Source organism: Eublepharis macularius, chromosome 10, assembly GCF_028583425.1.
Source record: "Eublepharis macularius isolate TG4126 chromosome 10, MPM_Emac_v1.0, whole genome shotgun sequence".
Lineage (NCBI taxonomy): Eukaryota > Metazoa > Chordata > Lepidosauria > Squamata > Eublepharidae > Eublepharis > Eublepharis macularius.
Window position 1 is genome coordinate 51,890,959 of NC_072799.1, and position 13,909 is coordinate 51,904,867.

A 13,909-nucleotide genomic window follows, 5' to 3' on the forward strand; every position below is an offset into this window, starting at 1 on the left:
TACACCCCCAATTGCCATATCGCTGGCATCGACCTGTACTATAAAGGGGCGGTTTTCATCGGGGTGTTGTAGAATGGGTTCTGAGACAAATTGCTCTTTTAACTGATTGAATGCTGCCTCGCATTCAGGTGTCCATGAGAGCCTCGCCCCAGGTTTTTTTGCGTGCTCCCCCTTGTCTTTCGTTTTTAACAGTTCAGTTAAGGGGAGCGTGGTCTGGGCGAAATTAGCAATGAATTCTCTATAGAAATTGGCAAACCCTAGAAACAACTGCAATTCTTTTCTGGTGGAGGGGACTTGCCAATTTAATACGGCTTGTATTTTCTCTGGGTCCATTTTCAAGCCCTCTGACGATATACAATAGCCCAGATAAGTGAGTTTTGTTTTGTGGAACTCACATTTCGAAAGTTTAATAGGCAGTTTGTTATTCATGAGTGTAGTTAGCACCTTTTGTACAAGTTCCACATGTTCCTCCTCCGTTTGTGAGTAAATCAACACATCATCAAGATACACCACTACCCCCTGGTACAGAAATTCATGTAGGACTTCATTGATCATTGACATGAAAACCGACGGGGCGCCAGTCAAGCCGAAAGGCATTACTAAGTATTCATATTGTCCGAGTGGGGTATTAAACGCGGTTTTCCATTCATCCCCTTCTCGGATACGAACATGAAAGTAAGCATCTTTCAAATCCAATTTAGTAAAGATCTTACCTTGGGCCACGACGTTGAGTAGATCTTTGATGAGTGGAATGGGGTAGGCGTTGCTAGCAGACACAGCATTTAGTCCCCGAAAATCGGTACACAGTCTCAAGCCCCCATCCTTCTTTTTCACGAACAAAACTGGGGCTGCATGGGGACTATTAGCTGGGCGGATGAACCCCCTTTGCAAATTGAGATCAATGAACTTCCGAAGTTCGTCTCTTTCGTTGGGGCTCATAGGGTATAACCGACCCTTCGGCAGCGAGGCCCCTGGTAAAATTTCCACAGCACAGTCTGTCCTCCTATGCGGAGGGAGCGTATTGGCCTCTTCTTCTGTGAAGGCTTTAGTGAATGCCCTATATTGTTTAGGTATTTGGTTAATTTCTTCTTGGGTGAGTAGAGCTGAATCAGACATAGTGGGATTTCTTCCCCAGTTTTGATCCCAACGATGATTTTTGCAAGATTCATGGGTGAAAGTAATACTCCCTTCCGCCCAATCAATGTGGGGGTTGTGATCACACAACCATCGGCTTCCCAGTATCAGGGGATATTTAGCTGTGGCACTAATGACAAAGGATCTGACTTCCCAATGTGATCCCATGCCGGTTATGATCGGAGCAGTCTCTGTGGTAACCGGATTCATATTAGTGCCATCCATTTGTTCAAAAATGTCAGGTATATCCAAATCTTTCACTGGGAGTACTAGTCCATTAACTAAGGCAGGTGCAATAATGTCTCTAGAGCAGCCCGAATCAATAAGCGCTTGCACACGGATGTGCATCTTCTTGTCAGCATTTACTAACGTTACAGGAATGAACAGTATGGACCCTGGGGGTCGGTTTAACACCGGACCAGACTTACGTGTGATCTGCCGTTTGGGTCCTTTTACGACAGATCCATCTCGTTTCCCGACTCCGGGCTCTCGGGATTTCCTTCCCCGATCAGGGCTGTTTGATCGTTCTCGGTGATCTCCTCCAACTCCAGTCCTCTATCTGGGAAACTTTTTCTTGGAGCTCCCCTACTCCTCGGGGCAGCTCTTGGTACCGGCGAAGGGCGCGGTAGCGCCGGGCTGGTTAGGGGAGCTGGGCGTCGTAATTGGAGCTGAGGTCTTTGAACAGGCCGATATGGGCATTGCGCTGCGAAATGGCCACCCTGGCCGCACTGTAAGCACAATCCCTGTTGCCATCTAGCATCTCGCGCTCCACGGATGGCATACCCAGTTCCCCTGCTCCCTCTCAGAGACAAAGGTGTGGAGGAGCGTCTTTGGCTCGGGGGTTGCTGATGTTGTTCCGCTAGGCGAACTTCCAGGAGTCGATTTTCGACTTCGCAAGTCAACTGTATCCATCCTAACAGTGTAGGCGGATTGTCTTGCATGAGCGCTCGGTCTAGTAATTTCGGATTCAATCCTTGTTTATACAAGATGATCTTGGTGGACTCCTCGCACCTCGGGCATTTGGCAGCGAGCTGTCGGAATTGTGTGGCATAGTCTCTAGCCGACATGCTGCCTTGTCTAATTGCTTGCAACTCCATTCTAGCCCGAGTTTCCTCCAAGGGATCTTCATATTGTGCCCGAATGGCATCCACTAACCCTTGGAGAGTTTCTAACTCGGGGGCCCCCACATTATATAGTCCCACGTACCAGTCAGCAGCTTTACCTTGGAGACGCGATCCCAGATGCTCTATCTGACTGGCTTCGCTTCCAAACAGGTGTCCCCAACGATTAAAAAATTGCACCACTTGTACCAGGAAAAATCCCAATTTGGAAGGGTCTCCATCAAAAGTAGCGTCCAGTTTGACCCATCCCATGGGTAAATCCTGTCTGGGGGTTTGATCTGGCATGGGATAAACGTCCATTGGCCCCAGTTGCAGCGGGGGTTGGCGCGGGTGGGAATATGGTTGAGGTTGGGGGTGTCAGGGCTCGCCGCGGCTGCCACTGGGCGTGGCACTGGGCGGTCTGCTCCTGACGTCACAGGGGGGGCCAGGGACTCTGCAGGACCCTGCTCTGTGGAAGGAGGGGCGGTATACCTCACCCAGACTCCCTCTCAGTCCACTCGCTGGCCTGCTCAACCTGGCCTGCTTACCCTCTGCGTCCTCCTTCATCTCCTCCTTCCAGAACTCTCCTCCAAGCCTCCACCCTTGCATTCTACTGCTCTCACTCCACATCATCACTCCTCACTCACACCCACCACCCCAGAGCTCTTCCCAGCCACCCTTTATAGGGTTTCCTCTCTCTGCCCCGCCCTCCTTCTAGGCTTGTTCCTTCTCCTGACCGGGCCCAGCTGTGCGTCCCTCCAGGTGTTTTCCTCCAACCACTAATCCCTCCTGGGCTCCTTTGCTTTGCTGGTAGGGTGGGGTTGAGTGCAAGCCATCCCCAGCTGAGGGCTCCTTGGCCTCACGAGGAGCTGCCCCAGCCAGCCTCTGTGCTATTGAGCTTGCCTGGCCTTGCTCACGAGGAGCTGCCCCAGCCAGCCTCCGTGCTATTGGGCTTGCCTGGCCTTGCTCATGAGGTGCTGCCTTAGCCAGCTTCTGCGCTGCCAGCTCAGCAATGCTGGGCGGGGCTACCCATCTCCTCCCCCAGAATGCCTGTGGCAGCCCCCCCTGGAGAGGCTTGGCTTCTAGCAACTCCTGAGCCAGGCTGCTGTGTTCTAGCCATGGTGTGGCTCTGGGCTGTAGAGGCTGCTTCCTCTCCCTGCCAGGTAAGGGCTCTGCTTGGGTTGCTGCTGCTGCTGCTGCTGGTCCCACATTCCCCCTGCTGTGGCCCTTTCCCTCTGGCCTGCTTAGCCCCCTTTCTTCCCCCTGGAAGGTGGGACTGGCTGGTCTCTCCTTGCCCCCTCCACCCCTCTGAGGTTCTGGCCTTTTACCCCTTCCCCCTGGAGTAGGTAGGTTCTGGCCCTGGTTGCCGGCTTGGGGGGTGGGGTTGCTGCCACCCTTTTGTCCCCTGCTGTTCCCTCTTGTCAAGTCTGGGGGCTGGGGCTCAGACCCCGGACACACACCCCCTCTTAGCCTGGACGTTGGCTCGGAGGGGCCCGGCTCGAAGAGGCGGGACATGAAATCCGCATCCAGGTGGTTGGCCCCCCGGCGGTACACTACGGAGAATTGGAATGGCAGAAGGGAAAGGTACCACCGCAGGATGCGGGGGTTGTGCTCCTTCATCCTGTGCATCCACTGGAGTGGCGCGTGATCCGTCATTAGCGTGAACGGGTTGTTGGCTAGGTAATACCGTAGTGCTCCTATGGCCCATTTGATGGCGAGGGCTTCCCGTTCTACGGTGGCATACTTCTGCTCCGCGGGCTGGAGCTTGCGGCTTATGAACAGGATGGGTACCTTTATTCCTTCTTGCTCCTGCATTAGGACTGCCCCAAGGCCTGAGGCCGACGCATCGGTTGCCAATATGAAAGGCCGCTCAAAGTCCGGGTTCCACAGCTTTGTTGTGTCGGACAGGGCGGTGCGCAGGTCAGTGAAGGCAGCCACCTGTTCCGGGGTCCAGCTGAGACGACTGGGGCTGCCCTTCTTCAGACAGTCAGTCAGGGGGGCTGAGCGGGCCGCAAAATGTGGGATGAAGCGCCCATAATACCCCATGAGCCCCAGAAACCGCCTGAGCTGCCGCTTGGTTTGTGGTTGGGGCACGTCTGCGATGGAGGCCACCTTTTCAGGTGGTGGCCGGACCTGCCCTCCCCCTATCACAAAGCCCAGGTACCTGAGTTCCTGGAACCCCAAGTGGCTTTTCTTGGGATTGGCCTTCAGGCCCGCTTTCTGTAGTGCCTTGAGGACCCTTTCCAGGTGCCGTAGGTGGGTGGGCCAGTCAGGGCTGAAGATGACGATGTCATCGATATAGGCCATCGCGAAGTCCCGACAGTCCCCCAGGACTTGGTCCACCAACCGCTGGAAGGTAGCTGCCGCCCCGTGGAGGCCGAAGGGCATGCGGCGGAACTGGAAGAGGCCCCGGGGGGTGGCAAAGGCGGTTTTCTCCCTATCCTCAGGGCGCACTGGTACCTGCCAATACCCCTTCGTCAGGTCGAGGGCCGACAGGTACCGGGCTGGCCCCAGCTGCCCGACCAGGACGTCCGCCCTGGGCATGGGGTAGGCATCGAACTTGGCCACTTTGTTCAGTTCCCGGTAGTCGATGCAGAAGCGGGTCGTCCCATCCGGCTTCGGCACCAACACTATAGGGCTGCGCCACTCACTCTGGGAGGGTTCAATGACCCCCATGCGCAGCATCTCCTCCGTCTCCTGGTTCACTGCCTCCCACTGCTTCCGGGGAATGGGGCACCAGGTCGACCGGGCAGACTGCCCCGGCTGGGTTGGGATGGCATGGTGCACTAATTTTGTAACCCCGGGGCGTCTTGAAAAGACCCCGGGCACTCGCTTCCACAGGTCCTGCAGCTGGGCCTTTTGGGCAGGGTCGAGCTGAGGGTCCACCTGTGGTTCCTCGAACTCTGGGGCCTCGGCAGTCCATGGCAGCTCACTGTCAGGAAGCTCCAGGGGGTCCTCAGCCAGCCGGCACTCCTGGCTGTCCCGCTCATACCACCTCTTCAGCAGGTTCACGTGGAGCGTCTTCCTCTGACGTCGACGAGGCCCACACTGGACCTCATAGGTTGTGGGCCCTTTTGTCACCACATAGGGGCCTCGCCAGGGGTCCCCCTCCTCTTTGGGGAAACTGTGCGGTGGACGAGGACCTTCTCCCCTAGCTGGAAGGTTCTCTGTCGCGTACCCCGGTCGTACGCAGCCTTCTGTTGTGTCTGGGCGTGGGCCAGCTGTCGGCCTGCTTCCGCTTGAAACTGCTGCACCCGCTCGCGGAGTTGGCTCACATACTCCTGGACTGGGGGAGCTGGGGGGCTGGCTTGGGGACCCCATTGCTCCACCAGGCGGGAGAGCATTCCCCGTGGCTTCCGCCCGTACAGCAGTTCAAATGGGCTAAAGCCAGTGGAGGCCTGGGGGGTCTCTCGGAGGGCAAACATCAGGGGATCGATATACAGGTCCCACTGGTGAGGTTTGTCATGCGTCATCTTTTTCAGGGCCTCCTTAACCGTCTGATTCAGGCGCTCTGCCAATCCATCTGTTTGGGGGTGGTAGGCAGAGGTGAACACCTGCCGGATCCCCAAGTTCTGACAGAGCTGACGCATGGCCTTTGCTCGGAAGGGCCCTCCCCGGTCCGTCAAGATTTCGCTGGGGGGGGGCGTGGCGTCGGAGCCTTCGGGTATGGACGCACATTGAAAGATCTCTGTCTCCTTCCTCCCTGTAAACCCTGGAAAACAGCTGATATCGCTTACCCTGCATTATATATTTGAGAAAGCAGACACAGAGGGAAAAGAAGATCTATCTAAAATCAGCAAGAAATTTGCAGCAGCTCTTTTACAGCACAACTCAAACTATGCCTCAGGAACGCAGCAAGGCCGAGCTATCCAAAATGGCCGACAGGAAACTTGTAGAAACAAATGCAGCAGCAAAAACTAATAACCACTCCCTTGAGGCACAGTTTGCAAAATTTGAAGAGAACCTGCTCAAGCAAATGACGCTGCTCATCCAACCGCTATCTACACAATTAACAGAAATCAAATTAGAACTTCAAAAGACAAATCAAACAGCTGAAAGTGCTATGGAACTTAGTATCATGACTCAAAGAGACGTAAGAGAAATATATAATAAACTAGAACAGCAGGAGGAAAGAATTCTTCACCTGGAAGTATCAGCTCGTTACAGAAATCTCAAGCTCCGTGGGATTGAAGTGTCCCTTATAGAAAATGAAAATATAATCAGAACATTAACACCTTGGCTATCTAAGCTGCTGGGCATTAAGGAAGGCACAAGCCAACTCATAACAAAAGCTTATCGCATCGGATCTTTAAGCCAGCAGAAAAAAAGAAATATGCCGAGAGATATCATTATTGAAGTACCAGATACTAACATCAGGAAGAAAATAATCAATGAAGCAAGATCCAAAGGCTTTCTATTATTCAATAACACCCAGATACAAGTATACAGTGACCTGCCTAATGAAGTTCTCTTAAAGAGAAAAGAACTTAAACCCACAACCGAGACTTTGAGGAGAGCAAAAGTACAATACAAATGGTGGAATTACACGAAACTACTGGTCTATCACAAAGGACATCGTCTTATTGCTTCGGACTACGACTCTGCAGCATCAATGTTAAATGAACTGAACTTAGAAGAACCGATGGAAACAAGCAAACCAAGTCAAAAAAGAAAATTTTCTCAGTCAACATCTTCATCCCCTTAGAAGGGAAGTAAAATTTCAGTAAGAGACAATTGATTTAGACACTTAGCCACAATGCTAAAATTTAAGGGAAGCGTTATCATAATACTCTTTATTGAAGATTCAAAACGGGGTAAGAAAGGGAGGGGGGAGTTCGGTCCTTTCAATGTAACTCCTTTTTTAGTTAAGCCCGGTAAGTTTTGGTATATACCAAACTAGTGTGTGAATAGAACACACTAGCTAAAAGGGCTTTGGGGAACAAATCTATTATTTTTGTGCAGTTTGTAACAACTGGCCAGGGGATTTGTGGGAGGGAAAGGATTAGAAATAGATCTCCCATTATTGTGATCTTAGAGCTAATCAATCAAGAGTTCCGTGGGAGGGAAAGATAAGATAATTAGGGAAAGGGGAAAGGGAAACATCAAGGGAGGGGGAGAAATTTGTAAAGCTCATTTGTATTGCTAATTCAGACTTAAAGGGCAAAGTTGGGTGGGTTAGGGAGGAGGAGGGAATAGAAAGGAAGAGAGAGGTAGGAAAGGAGGGGGGAAAGGGGGAAAATTAAACGAAATAAGTTGATTTATCTAAACAAAGGATATAAGAAAATAGAACAGAGTAAGGAGTTAGAGAAAAGGAGTGGACAGCTAGGGAAAATCAAATAAATCCTTCTATATTACATTCAAACTACTTAGTGTGAAACTACAACACTGCAAAAAAGAGGGAAAGAAAAGGGTAAGAGGTCAGTGGAAAGGAAATCAAACAATTTATTTTCAATAACTATTTGAAGTGTGAATAAAACACTTCACTAATAGAATCATTTCTCTTATTTTATTTTGGCCTATTTTTGTCTTAAAATAAACAAAAGAGAGAAAAGAGAAAGAGGCAAAGCTTAGAAACGTTCAAGGGTAATTGCTAAGTTATATAAAGCTGAATTCATTGTTCAAGTTAATAAAAATCTCCATAAGTTATAAACACAGAAAATCATTTAACTTTTACTTGTTTAAATTTACTTGATACCTGTACCAAAGAACACTCTAAAGATTATTTATAGATCCTATTGATATAGTCACTACTGCAGCAATCTGTGATCTCTTCAGACAAGGTTAGAAGGGAAAGTATATACACAAGTCAAAATAAAACTTTTCAAGTGAACAGGAATTTACTAATCTATTAAAACCTTTAATACTAAGTATCCACAATTCATCTTAGCTACTAAAGATCCTTCATATAAAGCTAGCAAGTTCTTCTATAAATTGAATCCTACCAAACAGTACAAAACTATTACCAATAAATTAATTGCCATAATTGGAAGAAAATTGATTGGGGGGAGAAATACCACATCATCATTTAATTAAACCCTTATTCTTGATTTTATCAATCTACCTTGAGATAGTGCTATTACCAAATAATTAATTAAAATACATTTTAAAAAGAGGGGGGGAATTCATCTGAACAATTCATTAGATTCAATATGTCATCAAATATTAAAATCACCTCTTTTAATGTTCGTGGTCTAGGTAACCCCATTAAAAGAAAACGCATTTTGGCAAACTTAGCTAAAACAAGGTCAGACATCATCTTTCTTCAAGAAACACATCTCCACCCCATAAATAGTCAAAATCTAAAAGCAAGCTGGATACACCTTCAATACCATGCAAAAGGCACTTCTAAGGCGAGGGGAGTAGCTATCCTAATCTCTAGAACCATTTCTTTTCAACATCAAAGCACATTAAGTGATCCCAAAGGGAGATTCATTTTTGTAAAGGGCAAAATAGGATCACAAACTTACACCCTAGCTTCAATTTACGCCCCAAATTCAAATCAAATTGCGTTCTTGGAAGACAGTTTAAACAAATTGACTTCTTTTCAGGAAGGTGAACTGATCTTGGGAGGAGACCTGAACTACACAGTAAACCCAAAATTAGACAGATCCAAACCTAAAAACAAAAAATGTAAAAAAGAAACTTCAAATACTAAGCTAGCAAAGCTTCTAGACAATAACTTTCTAACAGATGTATGGAGACATTTACACGGTATAGAAAAGGATTTCACATACTATTCATCTAAATATAACATCTATACTAGAATAGATTACATTCTAATTTCCAATACAGCAATAAATAGGCTACTTTCCTCTGAAATAGGTAATATCACCATATCAGACCATGCCTGGACTAGTTGTACACTGATGGCCACCCAAGACACATTGAAACAAAGGCATTGGTCATTCAATAAATTACTCATTAACAACCAAAATGCTATCAAAGAAATTAGCAATAACATTGAGCTGGCTATAAAAGAAAACACAACAGATGATGTTAATTCATGCATCGTGTGGGATACAATTAAAGCAGTTACTAGGGGCCATATCATTTCTTTATCATCACAACTAAATAAGAAGAGAAATGTCATGAAACAGGAATTAATAGAAAACATCAAAGCACTAGAACTCAAGCACAAAAAAACTGGTAGCAAACAGACATATAAAAAGTTATTGATTCAGCGTAAATTATTAGAAACCTTAGAAACGAACAAAATTTTGAAAAATCTCCAATATGTTAAGCAAAACTACTGGTATAACAACCCAAAATCATTGAGGTTACTATCATATAAAATAAAAGAAAAAAAATCATCCAATATCATTAAACAGATATATGATAAAAATGGGAAACTACAATTCAAAACAAAAGAAATTCTTGATACTTTTGTCAATTATTATAAACAACTTTATTCATCTAAAATACCAAATGAAGAGAAAATTACACATTTCTTAAAATCACTCAAGAATTTAAAACAATTGGATGACGAACACCGTTTACTCTTAAACAGCCCCATCACACATCAAGAAATACTTGATGTTATTAAATCACTCAAAAATAACAAAACTCCAGGACCTGATGGCTACCCATCAGAATTTTATAAAAAGTTTGCCACACTAATTGCTACTCCACTAATGCATGCTTGCAACACAGTTTTAAATACCGGACAAATACCCCCATCATGGCTCACTGCAACGATCATAGTAATCCCTAAACCAGGTAAAGACTCAACTAAAACAACTTCTTACAGACCTATTTCATTACTAAATCAAGATTATAAAATTTTTACAGCTATACTAACTAAAAGGTTGAATTCATTTATTACACATTACATACACCAAGATCAATCAGGTTTCATTCCAAACAGAGATTTAACTAATAACATCTATAAGACACTCAACTTAATTTCACACAGTCAAAAAAAACAGTTAGAATCAATATTTCTATCTTTGGACATAGAGAAAGCGTTTGATTCTTTAGAAATATCATACTTAAAACAAGTTTTACACTGCATGGGATTTGGAGAGACATTCCTCAAAATAATAAATGCTATATACTCACAAGCAACTGCCCAAATAACAATTAACAATCATCTATCCCACAAAATACTAATCCAAAGAGGCACGAGACAAGGGTGTCCACTCTCACCAATCTTATTTGCGTTGGCTATCGAACCGTTGGCTATAGCTATTAGGGAAGACCCCAAAATACAAGGAATTAACATAGAGAACAATCAATATAAATTAAGCCTTTTTGCCGATGACATGGTTGTATATATTACAAATCCCATAGATTCTCTATACCCACTCCAAAATAAACTACTGGAATTCGGCTCAATTTCGGGCCTTACAGTCAATCAATCCAAGTCACAGCTCTTTCCAATATTTCTCCACGCAAACACTGTTACACATATCAAACAATCTAGTCAGTACCACTGGAACCATAAGCAAATGTCATATTTAGGCATAACCATCCCTAATAACCTTAACCAATTGATGGAACTAAACCACATCAAAACAGTCAACCAAATTAAAGCAGATCTACATAAATGGGGAAGGATTACACCCTCATGGTTAGAACGATACCACCTAATTAAGTCATTTGTACTTCCAAAATTACTCTTTTTTTTGAGGGCAATACCGTTAACAATTCCACAAAAGAAAATTAAATCATGGCAACAATTATTAAACCAATTCTTATGGGGGAAGAAACATCCAAGAATAGCCTTTAAAACTCTTAAGCTAAGAAAACAGCAAGGAGGCTTTAAATACCCTGATCTAGAACTCTATCAGACAGCCACCAGACTATTCAATACATTACAAATTTTAATTACAGCAAATAAGACTGACTGGATCGCAATCTTGGAGTCAGAACTTAAACATTGCAATATACAAAATATGTTTTGGAACACAAAAAAAGATCGACCCCACAAAATAAACAACCCTTTTCTAGAATCAATAATCAATACCTGGGATCGTACAAGATTCAAACTTATACCACAATTCTCAAGATTCTCTTCTTTTATAGAACAGCATTGGTTCCCTCCAGGGCAAACTAAAGCCTTTAAAAATATATGGCTCCAAGCAAATATGATCCGCATAATTGATATAACAACAAAAAAGGGAATCATAAACAAAATAGAATTAGAACAAAAAATAAAACACAAGATTCACTGGTTTACCTATTTTCAACTCTCAAACATGCTACAACAAATAAAAATACAAGAATTACTTAAAAAGAACGCAACCGATTTTGAACTCCTACTTGATACCAAATCACTCAAACAAAAGGGATTAATTTCTAAACTATACAACATCCTTTTATCTCTCAACCAAATTAAAACTCTAAAATGCCAAACAAATTGGCACTTAGATTGCAACATAGAGCTAACACCTGAACAATGGAGAGAAATATGGACTGCAAACATTCTAAAACCTAAGACAGTTACCTCCCAAATCCAAAATTATAAAATCATTCACAGATGGCACATAACACCAAGAAAACTCTCACTAATAACTAAAACAAATCCTCCGCTCTGCTGGAAAGAGTGTGGAAATATAGGAACGTTTAAACATTGCTGGTGGGAATGCCCCCGAATAGAACCTTTTTGGAATAATATATTATGTTATATAAAAGAAATAACGGGCTACAAAATCCCCCTTGATCCAAAGATCATATTCTTGAATGTATGGGATACTTTTGAAATTCCACAAATAAGAAAAGACCTAATTAGCAACCTTTTGGTTGTAGCTAAGACCTTGCTAGCTTTACATTGGAAATCAAAGACAGTTCCCACAGCAGAAAAATGGTTAGAAAAAATATGGGACCATTATATACAAGAAAAAATACATGACGAATTATACCAGAATGAACACTACTTGAAAGAAACTGATTTTATTGCAAAATGGTTACCATTCATTGAATTCATTTCCAATACAAACCACTCTCCACCTAAGCATTTACTTTTTGTTACTCAGATTTGAAGCAACGACTATCAAATAATTGAAAAAAAATGCTAGTTGTCTTTGTTTTAACTATATTGGCATGACATTTATTGTATATAGTTCACTAAGACTTTGTTGTTGTTCTATTTTACTTCTGTACATTGTTTTTGTTTGTTTGTTTGGTTTAAAAAAATAAATTAAAAAAAAATAAAAAAAAAAAGATTTCGCTGGGCAGCCCCACCATCGCGAACAGCTTGGACAGCGCCCGGACCACCCCCGGGGTCTGCATAGTTTTTAAAGGAATGACCTCTGGGAAACGTGTGGCATAGTCCACGATCACCAGGGCAAAACGGTATCCCCGGGGTGTGCGCGGCAGTGGGCCGATGAAGTCCATCGCTATCCGCTGGAAGGGCACCCCCATCACTGGCAGCGGGGAAAGAGGGGCCTTTGGCGGGCGTCTCGCTGCCACCCTCTGGCAGGTGGGGCAGGAGCGGCAGTGTGCCTTCACGTCTGCGTTCACTGAGGGCCAGAAGAAACGCTCGAGGATCTTCCTCAGGGTCTTGTGGTGCCCCAGATGCCCGGCCCATGCATGCTCATGGGCCGTGCGGAGGACTTCGGCCCGGTAGGCTGCTGGCACCAATAGCTGGCGGACCTCCCCCTGGCCATTTGGGGCGCGAGCTATGCGAACCCAAACCCCTCCTTGCTTCTCGATGCGAGGGAGCCGTTGGGCCCTCCGCTCATCCCGCACCTGCTCCTCCTCCCGAGCTGCTGTCTCTCGTAAGTGCTGCAAGGACTCATCTGCCCCTTGGGCATCGCGGAATGGGCGGTCTGCCGGGGGTCCAGCTGGGTCTTCAGCCCGTGGTTCTGCCCCTGGTCTGACAGAGGGACCCTCGTCTGGGTCGGCGGCCTCCTCCACTTGCAGAACTGGGGCGACTCGTGGGCCTGCCAACCCCCCTGCTGCCTCTCTGAGCAGCCTGTAGAACTCCGGGGCATCTCTTCCCAGCAGCATTGGGTGGGGTAAGTGGGCTACCTTGACGACCTCTATGCGACGGATTGCCCCCAGGTATTCCACCATCACCCAGACCGCAGGATACGGCAGGGTGCGGCCCATCACATCCGTCACCGGGATCCAGCGGTGCACTGGGGTGGCAGCTGGGACGAGTTGGGTGTGGATCGCCGAGACTGCACTCCCTGAGTCCAACAGGGCCTGCAGGCTCTGCCGGCCTATCCTCACGGTGGCGCACAGACTCTGTACCCTCTTGCCAGCTGGCGGGTTAATTTCCCAAGCCAACGCACATACCACGGGCGAGGAGGCTGTGGGGGCGCAGGCTTGCATCCGCTGCTCTACGGCTTGCATTAGCTCTGCCTGAGCTGTTTGGAAGGCCGCCTCCAGCTTCCCCCGTATCCTGTCCAAGCGTTCCTCCAGCCACAGTCTGAGGTCTGCTGGGGCTGCGGCGTCGGGATACATCCCTTCGACTGGCGCCTGCGTCGGAACGACTTTCCCCGTACGGGCCACCAACTTGTCAGGGCTCGCCGCGGCTGCCACTGGGCGTGGCACTGGGCGGTCTGCTCCTGACGTCACAGGGGGGGCCAGGGACTCTGCAGGACCCTGCTCTGTGGAAGGAGGGGCGGTATACCTCACCCAGACTCCCTCTCAGTCCACTCGCTGGCCTGCTCAACCTGGCCTGCTTACCCTCTGCGTCCTCCTTCATCTCCTCCTTCCAGAACTCTCCT